The 19,739-nt window shown below is 42.1% G+C and overlaps 1 protein-coding gene across 1 annotated transcript in view; it reads left to right on the forward strand.

Annotated features, from left to right (window-relative positions):
- The window catches only part of LOC126086726 (myosin-16-like), a 76,430-nt gene extending 74,097 nt beyond the window's left edge, over window positions 1-2,333 (forward strand). Inside the window, 1 exon segment of the mRNA XM_049903314.1 lies at window positions 1,933-2,333. The gene's annotated coding sequence lies outside the window, so the exon portion shown is untranslated.
- Window positions 2,334-19,739: the final 17,406 nt, after the last annotated feature.

Consider the following 19,739-nt stretch of genomic DNA (forward strand, 5'->3'; position numbering starts at 1 on the left):
AGGCAGCATTGTCTGACCTCACAGACTCCGGGAATGTTCAAGCATGTGGTTGCATCAGCCCAAGGTGAGGGTGAGCTCCCCACCCTCACCTGCAGCTCTCTGTCAGGACTGGAGGCCAGTTTGGGTTTTAGTGAAAACTGATAACCCCCGGTGACCTTTGAATTCATGCTGAGCCTTGGATCTTACCATTCGCAAAGGGAGGAACAAAAAATGAGACACCTAATCTTTTCCTTTGTTCTCCAACTCATATAAAGGCTATTGCAGGAAGTTAAGGAAATCAGAGGCTGGCCTCTAGATGAATGCTATGATCAATATGTAACTATCTCCTTTGCGAGTCCCTGGGTGGTACAAACAGTTAATGCACTTGGCTGCTAACTGAAAGGTTGGAGGTTCAAGTCCACCCAGAGGCACCTCAGAAGAAAGGCCTGGCAATCTGCTTCCAAGAAATCAGCCATTGAAAACCCTATGGAACACAGTTCTTCTCTGATACACATGGGGTCACCATGAGTCAGAGTTGACTCAGCAGCAGCTGCTCTGTTTGTTTGTTGATAGCAGTTGACACTGCCATGACATCCAGGTGCATCACTGGCATATTTTACCAAAGTATGCATTTCCTACAGATTAGAAATTACAAAGAATAAAGCAGATTCTTCACCAGGCAGAGAAAGAAAAGAGGGAATTCCAGATACATGCAAAAATGAAGAGGTGGATGGTGCACAGGGTTCAGCATGACTGGAGCACAGGGGGCTCTGGATGAGGCCAGAGAGCTGGACAGTGAGGGAGAAGAGGCGTGCATGGCCAGCAGAGGTGAGGCTGTGAAGAGGTGAGGCTGTCTGTTGGGTGCAAGAATTCCATAAACTTCATAAAGGAGTCTTGTTCATTTTTAAAGTATATTCATGGGTGTGATGAGCTCTAGTTTTTCTTTCTTGGGAAGATGGTCACATCACAATAGCAAAGCAAGCCTCTGTCCCTCATGAGATCCCACAGACGGGCTCACTGTGAGCACTGTGTCCCAGCAGGTCACACTCTGGCCTCCAACAGCCTGTGTAGAGTTCAGCCTACTCGGGCAAGTCAAGCCCAGACAAGGGATCCCAAAACCCTCACAACCTCATGCAGAGCAAGCCAGGTATGACTGAAGGGCGTTCATTACAAGGATGGGAAGCCCGTGCAGAAGTGGCCTGGGCATCTCAGGGAGGGAGCTGTCTTTGTAGAAAGAAGGGGGCAAAGGTGTCAAGAAATCTCAGTTCTTGAATGGTTGTACAACTTGAAGAATGTAATCAATGTCACCAAATTATACATGTAGAAATCGTTGTATTGGCTATGTTTTGTGGTGTGTATTTTCACCACAATAAATTTAATTTTTTTATTGTATTTTAGATGAAGGTTTACAGAGCAAACTAGTTTCTCATTGAACAATTAATACACATATTGTTTTGTGACATTGGTTGCCAACCCCAGGACATGCCCACACTCTCCCCTTCTCAACCTTGGGTTCCCCATTAACAGCTTTCCTGTCCCCTCCTGCCTTCTCATCCTTGCCCCTGGCCTGGTGTGCCCATTTGGTCTCGTTTTGTTTTATGGGCCTGTCTAATCTTTGGTTGAAGGGTGAACCTCAGAAGTGACTTCATTATTGAGCTAAAAGAGTGTTCGGGGGCCATACTCTAGGGGTTTCTCCAGTCTTTGTCAGACCAGTAAGTCTGGTCTTTTTTTTTTTTTTAATGAGTTAGAATTTTGTTCTACATTTTTCTCCCATTCTGTCCAGGACCCTCTATTGTGATCCCTGTTAGAGCAGTCAGTGGTAGCTGGGCACCATCTAGTTCTGCTGGACTCAGTCTGGTAGAGGCCCACAATAAAATTTTAAAAATTAAAAAAAGAAATCTCAGCTCTTGCCCATAGACTTACTTTTTTTCTGTCTCTCTCTCTCCTTCCAAGGTGATACAGATCTCTCAACAACAGCCCACTGAGAGGAAGAAAATGGAAAACTGAAACTATCCTAAGAATGTTCACTATGCAAAGGAAAGTGAAGACAGAAAGAGACAGGAACCCAAGAAGGAAGATAGCTATGAAGGAAGATAGCTAGGTGGGAAGATGAGCTTGGGGGTGTAACTATCCAGTCATTAAAAAAGAGGGCTTAAAATTTACATGGTCTCTGAGGTGGCATCAACCTTGTACGCATTTGGACGACAGTGGCAATGGGCCTGTTTTAGCTGAGATCCTACATGTTCATGTCAAGGACAGAATATGTAATGTCTGTGTGACCTGGCTGTTCTCTAGAAATAATTCCTGGCGTGGACAATTTTAACATCTTGTCCAATGGAACTAAAATAAAAGTAACATGAAAAATAGACCTGGCTGGAGATTGCGTTTGTTTTTAACCATAGGATTTAATTTTTCTGAGACTTTTAAATGCAAAAGCAATTTTTATAATGACAATATATCAGAGTTTCTTTGTGTTCCTAGGTCCTAATCTATAGTGCATGTTTCCACTAGAAGCTATGAAAACTGTGCAGTCTTGGTGAGGTTCTTTCCAGCTTCTGAAAGAGTCTGTATTAGTTTCCTCAGGCTACCAAAACAAAATACAGAAATTTGTTTCACAGTTCTGGAGGCTAGGAGTCTGAATTCAAGATGTAGGCAGGGGCATGTTCTCTCTGAAGGCTTTAGGGGATGATATTCCTTGTTTCTCCTGGCTTCTGGTAGCCCCAGGCGTTCCTTGGTTTGTAGATGTATCATCTGTATGTCTGTCTCTTCTCCTTTGAAAGGACACCACTGAGATGGGAGCAGAATCCACCCTACTCCTATATGGCCTCATGTTAACTTCACTGATAACATCTTCAAAGATCCCATTTCCCAAGACCATCACATTCACAGGTACCAGGGCTTAGGACTTCAACATATCTTTTTGGGAGACACCATTCAATCCATAATAGGGTCTATGAGAGAAAGGAAGACAATCTAGGCTTCCTAAAGCTAAGAAAGAATTACAGAATCATAAACTCCTGGGTCAGAAGGGTTACTAAAACGCATCCAGGCTAACGTTTCACATGGCTCCACATCTCTGCCTCAGTGTCTCCCAGGATGTTCAGACACTGGCATGTCACCGCTGTGAGGACAGACCGTTCTGAGGTTCTGTTCACTGCTGTATCCTCAGCTCCTAGACAGAGCCAGGGATGAAGTGAGCATGTGATAAATATTTGTAGAGTGAATGAAAGTTGGAGAACGTGCTGCCTCTGAAGGTTGTCCTTCCTGGCTCTTCTATAAATCAAGCTGAGGTCTGCCCCCTGGTGGTGTCTACTTGCCAACCCTGGTTTCGATACCCAGAGCCATGGAAGGCAGTTCTCATGATCCCTCCACAATTCCTCATCTCCAGGCTGAATATCCCCGGGTACTTTTACCCTCCCTCCTGTGATAGGGTTTCCACTGCCGCCTTCCAACACTCCCCAACACTTTCCCGGTCTTAGGAGCACGTGGGTGGGTTGGAGACAGTGCAGTGAGCAGGGGCTCCTTGCCAGCTCACAGCGCTCAAAGCACACCTTCCCTGGCTCTCTGGAAATGGCGTGACTTACCTTTCCCTTTCAGCACTTGACTCCTCTCCAACCCATTGGCAGACAGAAATCAAGAGGGGTCCATTATTCGGGGTGGCGAGGAGAGAGATACGAGTATCTCCTTGATGGATCCTTTTCCATCTTCACACAGGGCCCCATCACCCTTGTGATGGTTCTAACCTTGGCACTCTGGAGGCAGCTGACAAAGGAAGCCTGGACCAAATATGGAGACACTGCCCTCTGGTGGCAGGGTCTATAACTGCTGAGTGTGTGAATTTCCTGGGAGACACCAAATTACGGGATCTTAGAATTTTATTAGGATTTTAGGGCTAGAAGGCACATTCAGAGGACATCTAGTCTAGCTCTCAGCCAGTTCGGTATTCCCCTCCATAACATCACTGAACAAATGGTAATCCAATGACTACTAGCACCCTTCCAGGAATGAGAACCTTTAAAAAAAAAACAGGTGCCACTGAGTGAATTCCAGCTCATGGCGATCGCATGTTTGTCAGAGCAGAGCTGTGCTCCGCAGGTTTTTCAGTGGCTGATTTCTCAGAAGTAGATCACCAGGTCTTTCTGCTGAGGTGCCTCTGGGCACACTCAAACCTCCAACCTTTTGGTTAACAACGGAGCATGTTAACGGTTAACGTTTGCACCACCCAGGCATCCGATGGGAACTACCCGGAAAAGGCAGCCCATTCCCGTTCTCACTGATGATCACCGTCAAAACGTGCCACCTAATATTGAACCAGGACCCAAAAAAGAACCCAAACCCATTGCCGTTGAGTCGATTCCGACTCATAGCGACCCTATAGGACAGAGGAGGACTGCCCCCCAGAGTTTCCAAGGAGCGCCTGGTGGATTCGAACTGCCGACCTTTTGGTTAGCAGCCATAGCCCTTAACTACGCCACCAGGGTATCCTGAACCCGAGTATGTTTCCCTGTATTTTCCCCTCATTTTGCTCCAGCCTTCACTTCTGTGATGACATAAAACAAGTCTAATTCTTACAGTCTGAAACCAGACTGATACAGGCTCCACTTTCCCAGCAGGGCAACTTAACCCATCCAACCTTCTGTTTCCTCAGCTACTAAATGAGGAATCCTAACAGCATCTGCCTCATAGGAACGTGAAGTTTAAACGGGATAGCTTGGCACAGAGCCTATTGTGCGTGACAATTAGATTCCTGCCAAGCTTCTTCGAGCTTTCCATGGGACTTCAACACTCAGTCCTCCCGAGGGAGCTTGGCTGGGCCTGTCAGTCTAGCAGACAACAGCAGCAGGCCTCGCTGGAAAAATTTGGGGGGCATTGCATCAGGCTGGAAGACCTCCTCAATTTTTCCTGGAGGACAGTCAACCCACGACTATGGTCTCCACGCACACAGAGAATTCTAGAGCAGCCCCTCACTTTCCAGGTGCAGACTGACTCAACAACTTGCCCTACAGCATTCAGTTTACGGCAGAGGTAGAAATTCCTTGTAACGTGGGGTGAGGTGAGGTTTCTGACCCAGCACTTAGACGATACTGGACTTCACTTAGCCATATGCGCTTTTTACCTAACGGACATGTAACTTCAGAATGGCTTGAAGGCCTTAAAGGCTATACTACAGAGTCTTGCACCAGCCCGGTTAGGGATGCTCCCAGGCTCTGGCTCTGGGCTGCGGCAGCAGCTGCACGTGATCAGGAAGCCGTTGTACCAACCCACAGGGCTACCACCACCACCTACACTCCCAGCACCCACACACCCACTTCTCCATGCCCCCCGCCCTGGGCCCTGACAGCCAGCCTCCTGTATCCAGTGGGTGTAGCTCTCAGGCTTTGTCTGGAGGGCTCCCTTAAGGTTTTAATAGGCTTTAAGGGGGTTGATTCGTAACTACTGACTGTATGGACTGTACGGGGACTCCCTGCATATAATATGGTGTTCACACAACATCCAAATCACACATCTTATTTCACAGAATGTATTGTGGACATTAAGTGACACATGACTGTAATGACATTAACTGATATCCACAGTGACCAAAACCAGGGCACTGACACCACATTCTACAGAACAAATGGACCAAAGACCGTGTAAGAGGTTTTGCTAAATGTTTTGAGCTAGCTTTCCAGGCTACTAAATTTTAAATCATCAATTATCTTCCTCCTTCATCCATATATGAACCAATCCTAGGTCCCTGTAGGGAACCGAACAAATATATGAAACATCTACTTAGAGGTAAAATAAAAAAAAATCTAACAAGGTAGTAAGTAATTACCAGGCCAATATCTGAGAGAAAAGAGAAAGTCATTTGGACCGCTTTTACCCAAGGGATGTTTATTTGCTGACTGCTGAACAGATGGCCAAGAGCCTGAGCAGTGCTTCGGACAGCCACTCAAGACTGCGGAGATGACGATTGGAGTCCAGGGCCCTCCAGGGATGGGGGTCCTGGTAAATCTCTGTGCTCTAGGTTGGGGCCCCAGAGTGTTACACCCTTGGAGTAAGGGTGAATTACAAGATGGACCTCCCAAGGACTGGAGCCAGCTCTGAGTCATCTGGATGGCCCAGAAAATCTCAAACCCTGAAATTAGATGAAGGTAGTCCCAGATTACCAACACCCTCAGGCACCTGGCAGAATGAAAATGAAAATCTTATCTGGGCAAAGATTAAATTATCTTAGCTCTCAAATTATTCCCGGAATACAACTGAAAAAACAAAATGTCGGACTCAACATTGTTAAACAAGCACACGAGCAGACAGGACAAGGTAGACAATAACCAGTCGAAACAACATGAAGCTCTGGCAGGAGGTTCAGAAAATGCCAAACATGCGATTTTCATGACAGAACCAAAATATATGTCAAGGATTGCTGTGTTGGCGAATGTTTTGGTATACGTATTTTCACCACACACACACAAAAATAGCATATAACTTGGGAGAAGAAGAATAATGGAGGTAAGGTATTCTGTTGTTCTTAGGAGTCATAGAGTCAATTGTGACTACTGGACACCCCATATGACAGAGTGGAACTGCCTCATAGGGTTTTCTAGGCTGTAATCTTTATGGAAGCAGATCGCCAGGTCTTTCTCCTGCGGAGCCTATGGTGGGTTCAAACCTCCAACCATTGTACCACCTGGACCCCTTATGGTATTCTAAGACTTTTGTATTATCCAGGAAGAGAGAGAAAGTATTAATTATTGGTGTGCTGGTAAATGCTTCACAACCAACTGTCTGGGAGACAAAGCCCTGGTTGGTAGCCTTTCCTGCTTTCTGTGGTATAAATGCACCCACAATGGTCAATTTCAAGCTACCAACATCAGGCCACCGAACATGGAGTTGGAAAGGGATGGACACCATCAGCTCTACCAAGCCCATGTAAGCTAGCTCCAGCACACCTCTGACTTAGACCTTGAAAATGAAATCATGAGAAATAATCAGTCCAAATGAAAGCAAGAAAGGAAAGGAAAAGAAACAGGACAGGCAGAACAAAGAGTAAGCGTACGGTGAGATGGTGGAGTTAAACTGAAATATATTGGTAATTAAATGTAAGTGGTTTGAATGTTCCAGTTAAAAGACAAATATACTACAAAAACAATTGCAACCATATGTGGTTTATAAGCAACACATATGAAAACATAAGGTCACAGAAAAGTTGGAAGTAAAAGGAAAGGAAAAAATATAGTAGGCAAACAGTAACCAAAAGAAAGCTGGTATAGCCATATTAATATCAGAGAAACGGATTAAGGCAAAAATCACTATTAGAAAGAAATATTTCAAAATGTTCAATGATCAAATGTTCAATTCATCAGAAGACATGACAAGTCTATAACCCAGAATATATATAGCCTACATACATATATATATACATGTCCCCCATGCATCTATAAGTTTGTCATTCTATGGAGGCTTGTGTGTTGCTGTGATATTGGGAACCATGCCATTGGTATTCAAATACCAGCAGGGTCGCCCATAGTGAACAGGTTTCAGCTAAGCTTCCAGATTAAAACAGACTAGGAAGAAGGACCTGACAGTCTACTTCTGAAAAGAATTAGCCAGTGAGAACTTTATGAATAACAGCAGAACACTGTCTGATATAGTGCTGGAAGATGAGCCCCTGAGAACTGGGGAAGAGCTGCCTCCTCAAGACACAATCTTAATGACGTGGATGGAGTCAAACTTCATCTGCTGATGTGGCATGACTCAAAATGAGAAGAAACAGCTGCAAACATCCATTAATAATAGGAACGTGGAATTTACGAAGGATGAATCTCCGAAAATTGTAAATCGTCAAAAATGAAATGGAATGCTTAAACACTGACATCCTACACGTTACTGAGCTGAAATGCACTGGTATTTGGCCATTCTGAATCAGGCAATCGTATGGTCTACTATGATGGAAATGACAGAGGAGGAAAGACATCGCATTCAACCATCAAAAAGAACATTTCAAGATCTATCTTGAAGTACAACTCTGTCAGTGATAGGATAATACCCATATGCCTGCAAGGAAGACCAGTTAACCCGACCGTTATTCAAATTTACGCACCAACCACTAAGGCCAAAGATGAGGAAATTGAAGACCTGTACCAACTTCTGCACTCTGAAATTGGTCAATCATGCAATGAAGATGCACTGGTAATTACTGGTGATTAGAATTCGAAAGTTGGAAACAAAGGATTGGTAGTTGGAAAATATGGTCTTGGTGATAGAAATGATGCTGAAGATCACGTGATAGAATTTTGCAAGACCGACGACTTCTTCATTGCAAATACCTTTTTTCAACAACATAAATGGAGACTATACTGTGTACAACAGAATGCAACACTGCCCTGTCCTGAACCATCTTCACAATCGTTGTTATGCTTGAGCCCATGGTGTTAGCCACTGTGTCAATCTATCTTGCTGATAGTTTTCCTCCTTTTTGCTGACCCTCTACTCTACCAAGCATGATGTTCTTCTCCAGGGACTGGTACCTCCTGATAACATGTCCAAAGTACGTGAAACAAAGTCTTGCCATCCTAGCTTCTAATGACCATTCTGGCTGTACTTTTTCCAAGACAGATTTATTCATTCTTCTGGCAGCCCATGGTATTTTCAATATTCTTTGCCAAACCATAATTCAAAGGCATTGATTCTTCTCTGATTTTCCTTATTCACTGTCCAGCTTTTGCATGCATGTGTAGTGACTGAAAACACCCTGGCTTGGGTCAGGCGTACCTTAGTCCTTAAAGTGACATCTTTGCTTTTTAACACTTTTAAAGACGTCTTTTGCAGCAGATTTGCCCAATGCAATGCGTCGTTTGATTTCTTGATTGCTGCTTCCATGGAAGTTGATTGTAGATCCAAGTAAAATGAAATCCTTGACAACGTCAATCTTTTTTTCCCTGTTTATCATGATGTTCCTTATTGGTCCAGTTGTGAGGGTTTTTGTTTTCTTTATGTTAAGGTGTAATCCAGACTGAAGGCTATGGTTTTTGATCTTCATCAGTAAGTGATTCAAGTCCTCTTCACTTTCAGTAAGCAAGGCTGTGTTATCTGCATATCGCAGGTTGATAATGAGTCTTCCTCCAATACTGATACCCTGTTGTTCTTCTTCATATAATCCAGCTTCTCAAATTATTTGCTCAGCATACAGATTGATTAAGTATGGTGAAAGAATACAACCCTGGCACACACCTTTCCTGATTTTAAACCACACAGCATCTCCTTGCTCTGTTCAAATGATTACCTCTTGGTCTAAGTACAGGTTCCCCATGAGCACAATTAGGTGTTCTAAAATTCCCATTCTTTGCAATATTATCCATAATTTGTTACGATCCACACAGTCTAGTGCCATTGCACAGTTAATAAAAGCGCAGGGAAACATCTTTCTGGTATCCTCTGCTTTCAGCCAAGATCCATCTGACATCAGCAATGAAATCCCTCATTCCACATCCTCTTCTGAATCCGGCCTGAATTTCTGGCAGGTCCCTGTCGATACACGGCTACAACTGCTTTTGAATGATCTTCAGCAAAACTTTAGTTGCGTGTGATATTAATGATATTGTTCAATAATTTCCACATTCTGTTGGATCACTTTTCTTTGGAATAGGTACAAATATGGATCTCTTCCAGGCAGTCGGCCAGGTAGCTGTCTTCTAAATATATTGACATAGACGAGTGAGCACTTCCAGTGCTGCAACTGTTTGTTGAAACATCTCAGTTGGTATTCTGTCAATTCCTGGAGCCCTGTTTTTTGCAGATGCCTTCAGTGCACCTTGGACTTCTTCCTTCAGTACCATCAGTTCTTGATCATATGCTACCTCCTGAAATGGCTGAACATCGACCAATTCTTTTTGGTACAGTGACTGTGTATTTCTTCCATCTTCTTTTGTTGCTTCCTGCTTCATTTAGTATTTTCCCCATAGAATCTTTCAATATTGTAACTTGAGGCTTGAATTTTTTCTTCAGTTCTTTCAGCTTCAAAAATGCTGAGCGTGTTCTTCCCTTTTGGTTTTCTATCTCCAGGTCTTTGCACATTTCGTTATAATACTTTGTCTTTTCCAGCTGCCCTTCGAAATTTTCTGTTCAGCAATTTTACACCATCATTTCTTCCTTTTGCTTTAGCTACTCTACATTTAAGAGCAACTTTTGAAGTCTCTTCTGACATTCATTTTGATCTTTTTTTTCTTTCCTGTCTTTTTAATGACCTCTTGCTTTCTTCATGTATGATGTCCTTGGCGTCATCCCACAACTTGTCTGGTCTTTGGTCATTGGTGTTCAATGCGTCAAATCTATTCTTGAGATGGTCTCTAAATTCAGGTGGGATATAATCAAGGTTGTACTTTGGCTCTCATGGACCTGTTCTAATTTTCTTCAACTTCAACTTGCATATGAGCAATTGATGGTCTGTTCCATAGTCAGCTCCTGGCCTTGTTCTGACTGATGATATTGAACTTTTCCATCATCTCTTTCAATGGATGTAGTCAATTTGATTCCTTTGTATTCCATCTGGCAAGGTCCAAGTGTATAGTATGAGTCAGAACCAACTCAGCAGCACCTAACAACAACAACATCTCTCTCTCTATATATATATAAACCTATAACCCAGTGCCATCAAGTCAATTCCGACTCACAGCTACCCTATATCACAAAGTAGAACTGCCCCATAGAGTTTCCAAGGAGCACCTGACAGATTTGAACTGCCAACCCTTTGGTTAGCAGTCGTAGCACTTAACCACTATACCACCAGGGTTTCCATGTATATACATACATACATGGTGGTGCAGTGTTTAAGAGCTTGGCTCTTAACCAAAAGTTTGACAGTTCAAATCCACCAGCTGTTCCCTGGAAACCCTACAGGGTAGTTCTACTCTGTTCTATAGGGTCGCAATGTGTCTCAATCGACTCAACAGCAACGGGTTTCATTTGGTTTTTGGTATTATATATATGTGTGTGTGTATATATATAATAACCTCAAAGTGTATTAAAAATGACATAATTAGAGGAGTAATAGGTAAGTCATTTGGGAGATATTAACACAACTTGTCTTTAAAGTGTTAATAAGCAAAGATGTCCCCTTGAGGACTAAGGTGCACCTGACCCAATCCATGGTGTTTTCAATTGCCTCATATACATGCGAAAGCTGGACAATGAATAAGGAAGACAGAAGAATTGACGCCTTTGAATTGTGGTGCTGGCGAAGAATGTTGAATATACCATAAGCTGCCAAAAGAATGAACAAATCTGAATTGGAAGAAGTACAACCAGAATGCTCCTTAGAAGCAAGGATGGCGAGACTACGTCCCACACACTTTGGACATGTTATCAGGAGAGATCAGTCCCTGGAGAAGGACATCATGCTTGGTAAAACAGAGGGTCAGAGAAAAAGAGGAAGACCCTCAACAAGATGAACTAACACAGTGGCTGCAACAATGGGCTCAAGCATAGCAACAACTGTGAGGACAGTCCAGGACTGGGCAGTGTTTCGTTCTCAAGTGCATAGGGTCGCTATGAGTTGGAGCTGACTTGATGGCACCTAACAACAACAACAATAATACACCTTTAGTAATAACTACAAAAATAAGCAAACACAAACAAATCAGTAATTAACTAGAAATTATGCAGTTAAGCTAGAAATCAATAAAAATATAACTTAAAACTCTCATGCTTGGAAGTCAAAAAGTACACTCAATAAATAACCATTCCATCAAAACACACACACATAAGGGAAATTAGTAAATATTTTTACCTGAAAGATAAGAAAAATACTATACATCAAATCTTGAGACAAGAGATACCACCTCACTCCCACCAGGGTGGCTAAGATTAAAAAAAAGAAAAAAACAAATGTTGACAAGACTATAGAGAAATTAGAACCCTCATCTATTGCTGGTAGAAATGTAAAATGATACAGCCATTGTGGAAAACAGTTTGGAGGCTCCTCAAAAAGCTGAATATAGACCCACCATATGACCCAGCAATTCCACTTACAGGCATATACCCAAGAGATTTGAAAGCAGCAACGCTAACAGACACATATACACCAATGTCTGTTGCAGCATTATAAACAACAGCCCAAGGTGGAAACCTAAATGTCCATCAGCAGATGAATGGATAAACAAAATGTGATGTATTCATACAATGGACTACTACTAAGCCACACAGAGAACTGAAGTCCTGATACATGCCACAACATGGATGAACTTCGAAAACTTGCTGAGTGAAATAAGTCAATCACAAAAGGACAAATATTGCATGATCCCATTTCTATGCAGTATCTATAATAGGCAAATCTATATAAACCTATATGTACATAGAGAGAGAGAGAGACCAAGGAAACCCTGGTGGCATAGTGGTTAAGTGCTACGGCTGCTAACCAAGAGGTTGGCAGTTCAAATCTGCCAGGCACTCCTTGGAAACTCTATTAGGCAGTTCTACTCTGCCCTATAGGGTCGCTATATGTCGTAATTGACTCGACGGCAGTGGGACAGACCAAAGTTTATTATTGGTTACTAGCGTTGGAGGGAAGGGGAAAAGGAAAGTCATTGTTTAGGAAGCATTGAGTCCCTGTTTATAGTGATGGGAAACTTGGCTACGGATACTGGTGACAGTTGTACAACATGATTAAGGTAATTGGTGTCACTGATACATGTAAAAAATGTTGAATTAGCAAATTTTGTGTAAAAAAAAATTTTTTTATGGATACAGATATATATGTTATCTATATTACAATAAAAAAACTTGAGAGATACCACTAATCAGTGCTTAGAAGGTAATCTGTCTAAATCCATATATTACAAAAAGAAAAAAAAAGGCTGAAAACAAATAAAGTGGTCATATCAAGAAGAAAAAAAATAATAAAACCCAAAAAAGAAGAAATAACAGTGATGGGAAACTAATGGAACAGAAAATAAATACATCATAGAGAAGTTCACAAAGCCAAAAACTAGTTCATAGAAATGATTACTAAAATTCACAAGCCTCTGATGAGAATAATCAATTAAAAAAAAAAAAAAAAAAGGAGAGAAGGCCCAGATAACCAATGTTTGGAATGAAAAAGGGAATATCACACAGATCCTGTAAGCCTTGAAAATATAATAATATATTTAAACAAGTGTATGCCAACACATTTGAAAATTTAGATGAAATGGACAAATCTCTAGAAGAAATGTAATTAATGAAAGCCAACACAAGAAGAAACAGAAAATCTAAATGGTCTCAAAACTGCTGAAGAACTTGAATCCTTAATTAAAAACTTTCTCAGGAAGAAATCTCCAGGCTCAGATGGCTTCACTAAGAAAAAAATTATCATCAGACTTAGACAAACTCTTCATGAGACCAGAAAAAGAGGGAATATGCCCCAACTCGTAACCTTAAAACTCAAACTCAACATTAAGAGGAAAATAGGGCAATTTAACTTTGAACATAAATGTAATAATCCTAAACAAAACAGTAGCCAATCAGATCCTGCATTTTACATCATGACCTCATTGTTTATTCCAGGAATGCAAGGTTGACGTAACATTAGAAAATCAACCCATATGATGCGATACATTAACGGAATAAAGAAAAACCATATAATCATCTTAATTTATGTATAAAACGTGCCTGAGAAAATTTAACATCCATTCATGATTTTTTTTTTAATTTAGCAAAGTAGTGAGCCTCCTTAATATGATAAAAGACAGTAAAACACACCTACCATTGTCTTTAATGATGAAATGTTGACAGTTTCACCACTGAGATTGGAAACAAGACAAAGATGTCCACTGTTTCTCTTCAGCATCACACTGAAGGTCTGAGTCAGTGCAAAAAGGCAAAAAATAAGCGAGTAAAATGTTAAGAGTTAGAAAGAAATCAACGAGACCACCATTCACAAGTGATAGGACGGTGCACACCAAAATCCAAAGAAATACATGGGTTAGGTATTTAAGTTAATAAATAAGTTTTAGCAATGCAAAATTGTATCTCTCTAAACCAGCTAAAAAAGTTAGAAAACATTTAAAATAGATACTCCTAGTGTCCAGATCTTGGTTTCTACCACCGTTCTCCAAATAAAGGAACCGGAGCTCCTTGAAGAAATGACTGATTCTAGGGCTGAGGCAGGTACTGACGGTTCAGCGGTAGAATTTTCAACTTCACGCAGGAGACCCAGGTTGGACTCCCTGCCAACGCTCCCCATGCGTAGCCACGGCCCACCTGTCAGCGGTGGATTGCATGTTGCTACGAGGCTGAGCGAGGTCTCTGGGTGGTGAAAACAGTTTGCATTTGACTACTAACCTAAAGGTTGGCAGTATGAAGAACCCACCCACTCACACTGCAGGAGAAAGGCCTGAAAAGCTACTTCTGGAAGGTCACAGCCAAGAAAACCCCACCGAGCACTTCTACTCTGTAAACACATGGGTCACCAGGAGTCAGAGTCACGTTTTTTTGGCTTTTATGATGCCAACAGTTTTCAGCAGAGATCCCAGACTAAGATGGACTAGGAAGAAAGGCTCGTCGAGGTACTTCCAAAAATCTTTGGTGATAAAAATTTGAATAGTAGCTGCTTATGGGAAGGAGATTAACTAGAAGAGGCTCCTGCGAACTTCTGGGGCAATGAAAATGTCCTGCCTTGACTAGGGTGGTAGTTACGTGGAATATATACATTTGTCAAAACTCACTGTACACTTTAACCAACCAGCCCCTCCCCGGGAGAAAGATGCGGCAGTCTGCTTCTGTAAAGATTTTACAGCCTCGGAAGCCCTACTCTGTCCTATATGGTCGCTAAGAGTTGGAATCGACTTAATGGCAAGGGCTTTGTTTTTTTACTGTACATCTCAGATCTGTACATTTCCCTGTATCTAAATTTTACCTAATTTTTTTTAAAGAGGAAAAATTGAGAAATAATAAATTATGATAATCGACTTGGTTAAGTATTTTCAAACAATAATTGTGACAATTTATTAAGCACTTTAAATGTGTCAAGAACTGTGAAAGCATATCAAGGGACTTTATCAAAAAGTGCAAAGATAACCTGCAAATTGGGAGAAAATTTTCATGAACCATATATCTGATAAGGGTCTAATATCCAAAATATATATAAAAAACTTCTACAACTTAACAACAAAATGTCAAACAACCCAATTTAAAAATTGGCAAAGAACTTGAACAGACAGTTCACCAAAGAGGATAGCCAAATGGTCAATGTCTTAGTTATCCAGTGCTGCGGTAACAGAAATACAAGTAGATGGCTTTAACAAAGTGAAATTTATTTTCTCAGAGTCTAGTAGGTTACAAGTCCAAATTCAGGGCATCAGCTCCAGGGGAAGGCTTTCTCTGGAGGAAGGTCCTTGTCCTCAATCTTCCCCTGGTCGAGGAGCTTCTCAGGCACAGGGACCCCGTGTCCAAAAGATGCGCTCTGCTCCTGGTGCTGCTTTCTTGGTGGTATGAGGTCCCCAACTCTCTGCTTGCTTCCCATTCATCTCTTGAGAGAGAAAAGGTAGTGCAGGCCACACCCCAGGGAAACTCCCTTTATATTGGGATCAGGGAAGTGACCTGAGTAAGGGTGGTGTTCCAATCCCACCCTAATCCTCTCAACATAAAATTACAATCACAAAATGGAGGACAACCACACAATACTGGAAATCATGTTCTAACCAAGTTGATATACACATTTTGGGGGGGGGGGCATAATTCAATCCATGACAGCCAGCAAGCACATGAAAAGATGCTCAATGTCATTAGCCATTAAAGCAAATAAACCAAACCCACTGCTGTCAATTCCAACTCATAGTGACCCTATAGGACAGAGCAGAACTGCCCCATAATGTTTCCAAAGAGCAGGTGGTAGATTTGAACTGCCGGCCTTTTTTTGTTAGCAGCCAAGCTCTTAACCACTGTACCACCAGGTCTCTGCTACTTGGGAAGTACTCATAAAATATTTGATGACTTGAATCTTGACCAAATTCAGTTCAATCCTATTCCAGTTCAATCAATAAAGCAAATAAAACCATCCCATGGCAGTGTCCAACCCCTCTCCCTCCCACTCTCCACTGCCTTCTGCCTTTCCTGTTAGCTGCTGTCGAATAAGCCCCCAACTCATGGCAACCCCATGTACAACAGGATTCAACTGTTGTGGTCCACAGGGTTTTCACTGGCTGATTTTTGGAAGTCGATTACCAGGCCTTTCTTCCTGTTCTGTCCTTGCCCGTAAGCTCTGCTGAAGCTTGTTCAGCGTCATAGCAACATGCAAGCCCCCACTGCAGATAGGTGGTGGCTGCACTTAAGGTGCGCTGGCTGGAAATCGAGCCCAGGTCCCCCGCATGGAAGGTGAGAATTCTACCACTGACCCACCACTGTTCCCTCATTACAAATCACATAAGTCTTAAAAAAAAAAAAAAACTAATATTAAAAATTACTCCTGAACAAAAACTAGATAACTGGGAGCTCCTAAAAATCAAACACTTATGCTCACCCAAAGACTTCACCAAAAGAGTAAAAAAATTACCTACAGACTGGGAAAAAGTTTTTAGCTATGACATTTCTGATAAGTGCCTGATCTCTAAAATCTACATGATACTGCAAAAACTCAACTGCAAAAAAGACAAAAAACCCAATTTAAAAATGGGCAAAAGATATGAATAGGCACTTCACTAAAGAAGACATTCAGGTAGCTAACGGATATATGAGGAAATGTTCACGATCATTAGCCATTAGAGAAATGCAGATCAAAACTACAATGAGATTTCATCTCACTCCAACAAGGCTGGCATTAACCAAAAAACACGAAATAATAAACGTTGGAGAGGTTGTGGAGAGACTGGAACACTTATACACTGCTGGTGGGAATGTCAAATGGTACAACCACTTTGGAAATCGATTTGGCGCTTCCTTAAAAAGCTAGAAATAGAACTACCATATGATCCAGCAATCCCACTCCTTGGAATATATCCTAGAGAAATAACAGCCTTTACACAAACAGATATATGCACACCCATGTTTACTGCAGCACTGTTTACAATAGCAAAAAGATGGAAGCAACCAAGGTGCCCATCAACTGATGAATGGATAAAGAAATTATGGTATATTCACACAATGGAATACTACGCATCAATAAAGAACAGTGAGAAATCTGTGGAACATTTCATAACATGGAGGAACCTGGAAGGCATTATGCTGAGTGAAAAGGACAAATACTGTATAAGACCACTATTACAAGAACTTGAGAAATAGCTTAAACTGAGAAGAAAACATTCTTTTGTGGTTATGAGGGGGGGAAGGAGGAAGGGTGGGAGAGGGGTATCCACTAATTATATAGTAGATAAGAACTACTTTGGGTGAAGGGAAAGACAGCACACAATACAGACAAGGTCACACAACTGGACTAAACCAAAAGCAAAGAAGTTTCCTGAATAAACTGAACGCTTTGAAGGCCAGCGTAGCAGGGGCAGGGGTCTGGGGACCATGGTTTCAGGGGACATCTAAGTCAACTGGCATAATAAAATCTATTAACAAAACATTCTGCATCCCACTTTGAAGAGTGGCATCTGGGGTCTTAAATGCTAGCAAGCAGACATCTAAGATGCATCAATTGGTCTCAACCCACCTGGATCAAAGGAGAATGAAGAACACCTAGGACACAAGGTGATTACGAGCCCAAGAGACAGAAGGGGCCACATGAACCAGAGACTACATCATCCTGAGACCAGAAGAACTAGATGGTGCCCAGCTACAACCGATGACTGCCCTGACAGGGAACACAACAAAGAACCCCTGAGGGAGCAGGAGAGCAGTGGGATAAGCAGACCCCAAATTCTCATAAGACCAGACTTAATGGTCTGACTTGAGACTGGAAGGACCCCGGTGGTCATGGCCCCCAGACCTTCTGTTGCCCCAGGACAGGAACCATTCCCAAAGCCAACTCTTCAGACATGGATTGGACTGGACAATGGGTTGGCGAGGGATGCTGGTGAGGAGGGAGCTTCTTGGATCAGGTGGACACTTGAGACTATGCTGGCATCTCCTGCCTGGAGGGGAGATGAGAGGGTGGAGGGGGTTAGAAGCTGGCGAAAAGGACACAAAGAGAGTGGAGGGAGAGAGCAGGCTGTCTCATCAAGGGGAGAGTAATTGGGAGTGTGTAGCAAGGTGTATATGGGTTTTTGTGTGAGAGACTGACTTGATTTGCTTAAAGCACAATAAAAATTATTAAAAAAAAAACCTCCTTCTTTGGAAATCCAATAGCTTTTACGCCCAGCTTCATGGTATAATGGACTAGGCATCAAAACGCCAGCCCTGTCACTGATTTATATCGAAACCTTCAAGTTTTTAAAACCCCTGGTCCCGTTTCCTCAATTACATAATAACTTGGCTTAACTTAAAGGCTCCTTTCAGTCTGGAATGACTCATAAGACATGAAATAAAATACACCAAATCGTAAGCTTTGTTTACACTAAAATGCAAAATGCTGATTTAAAAGCAGAACCAGAGATTACTATTAAATGTGCTTATCATTTGAGGGAAACTAAGTTATTTCTTTTATCATTTCTCATATAAAATCTGATATTGTTAATTTGCATGTGTTATTCTTATTTCTCCATATTATAACAAAAAAAAGCAAACCCACCGCCATTGAGTTGATTCCAACTCATGACCACCCCATGTTGTTACAGAGTAGAACTGCTCCATAGGGTTTTCTTGGCTGTAATCTTTAGGGAAGAAGATTGCCAGTCCTTTCTTACAAGGCACTGCTGGGTGGGTTCAAACCACAAACCTTTAGGTTAGTAGTTAAATGCAAACTGTTTGTGCCACCCAAGGACCTCGTCCAGATTATAAACTTCTTAAAAGAAGAAACTGTCCTTCATATAGCTGTGATCCAGATAAAATACTATTGGTATTTTAACTCTGGGTACCAACTCTACCAAAGAGCCCTGGAGGCACAGCATTTAAGTGGTCTAATGTTTGGCTGCTAAATGTAAGGCTGGTGGTTCAAACCCACCCAGCAGTTTCATGGGAAAAAGACCTGGTGATCTGCTCCTATAAAGATTACAGCCTAGGAGACCCTATGGGGCAGTTCTGCTCTCTCACAAGGGGTTGCTACGAGTCAAAACCGACTCAGCACACAACAACCAACTCTACAAGATTCCTGGTGGTACAAATGGTTTGTACTTAGCTACTAATCGCTATAGGCAGCTATGAGTTGGAATCGACTTGACAGCAATGGGTCTGGTCTTTTTTTTTTGGTTTACTAATTGAAACACTGGCAGTTCTAATCCATTTGGCAGCACCGCAGAAGAAAAGACCTGGCAACCTGCTTCTGTAAAAATTACTACCAAGAAAACCCTGTGGATCACAGTTCTACTCTGAAGCACACGGGGTCACCATGAGTCAAAATCAATTCGAGGCAACAGGTTTGGTTTTACTGGCTCTACCTAAGTTGGGAACTGCCTCCTGTAACTTCAGGCCATAAGGGATTTTGCTTTCCATCCATGCTGTCCTTCCTTTGCCAATAGGTTGTCTCTTAGTGGGGTTATTAACTTAACCTTTTTGCATCTCTACCCTACCTGACCTTGTTCCCCCTACAACCAAAGACTTTGCAGCCATGGGACAGAGTAAAACCAATTCCTTCCAGTTCATTAGTGCTACATGAATAGCTGCATTAACTAACCTGAAAGAACGCAGTGTGGCTATGAAACTGGGAGTTCACACAATCCAGCGTTGGGCTCAAGAATGGAAACCACCAAAGGGGACGACATAGGCAC

Source organism: Elephas maximus, chromosome 12, assembly GCF_024166365.1.
Source record: "Elephas maximus indicus isolate mEleMax1 chromosome 12, mEleMax1 primary haplotype, whole genome shotgun sequence".
Classification (NCBI taxonomy): domain Eukaryota; kingdom Metazoa; phylum Chordata; class Mammalia; order Proboscidea; family Elephantidae; genus Elephas; species Elephas maximus.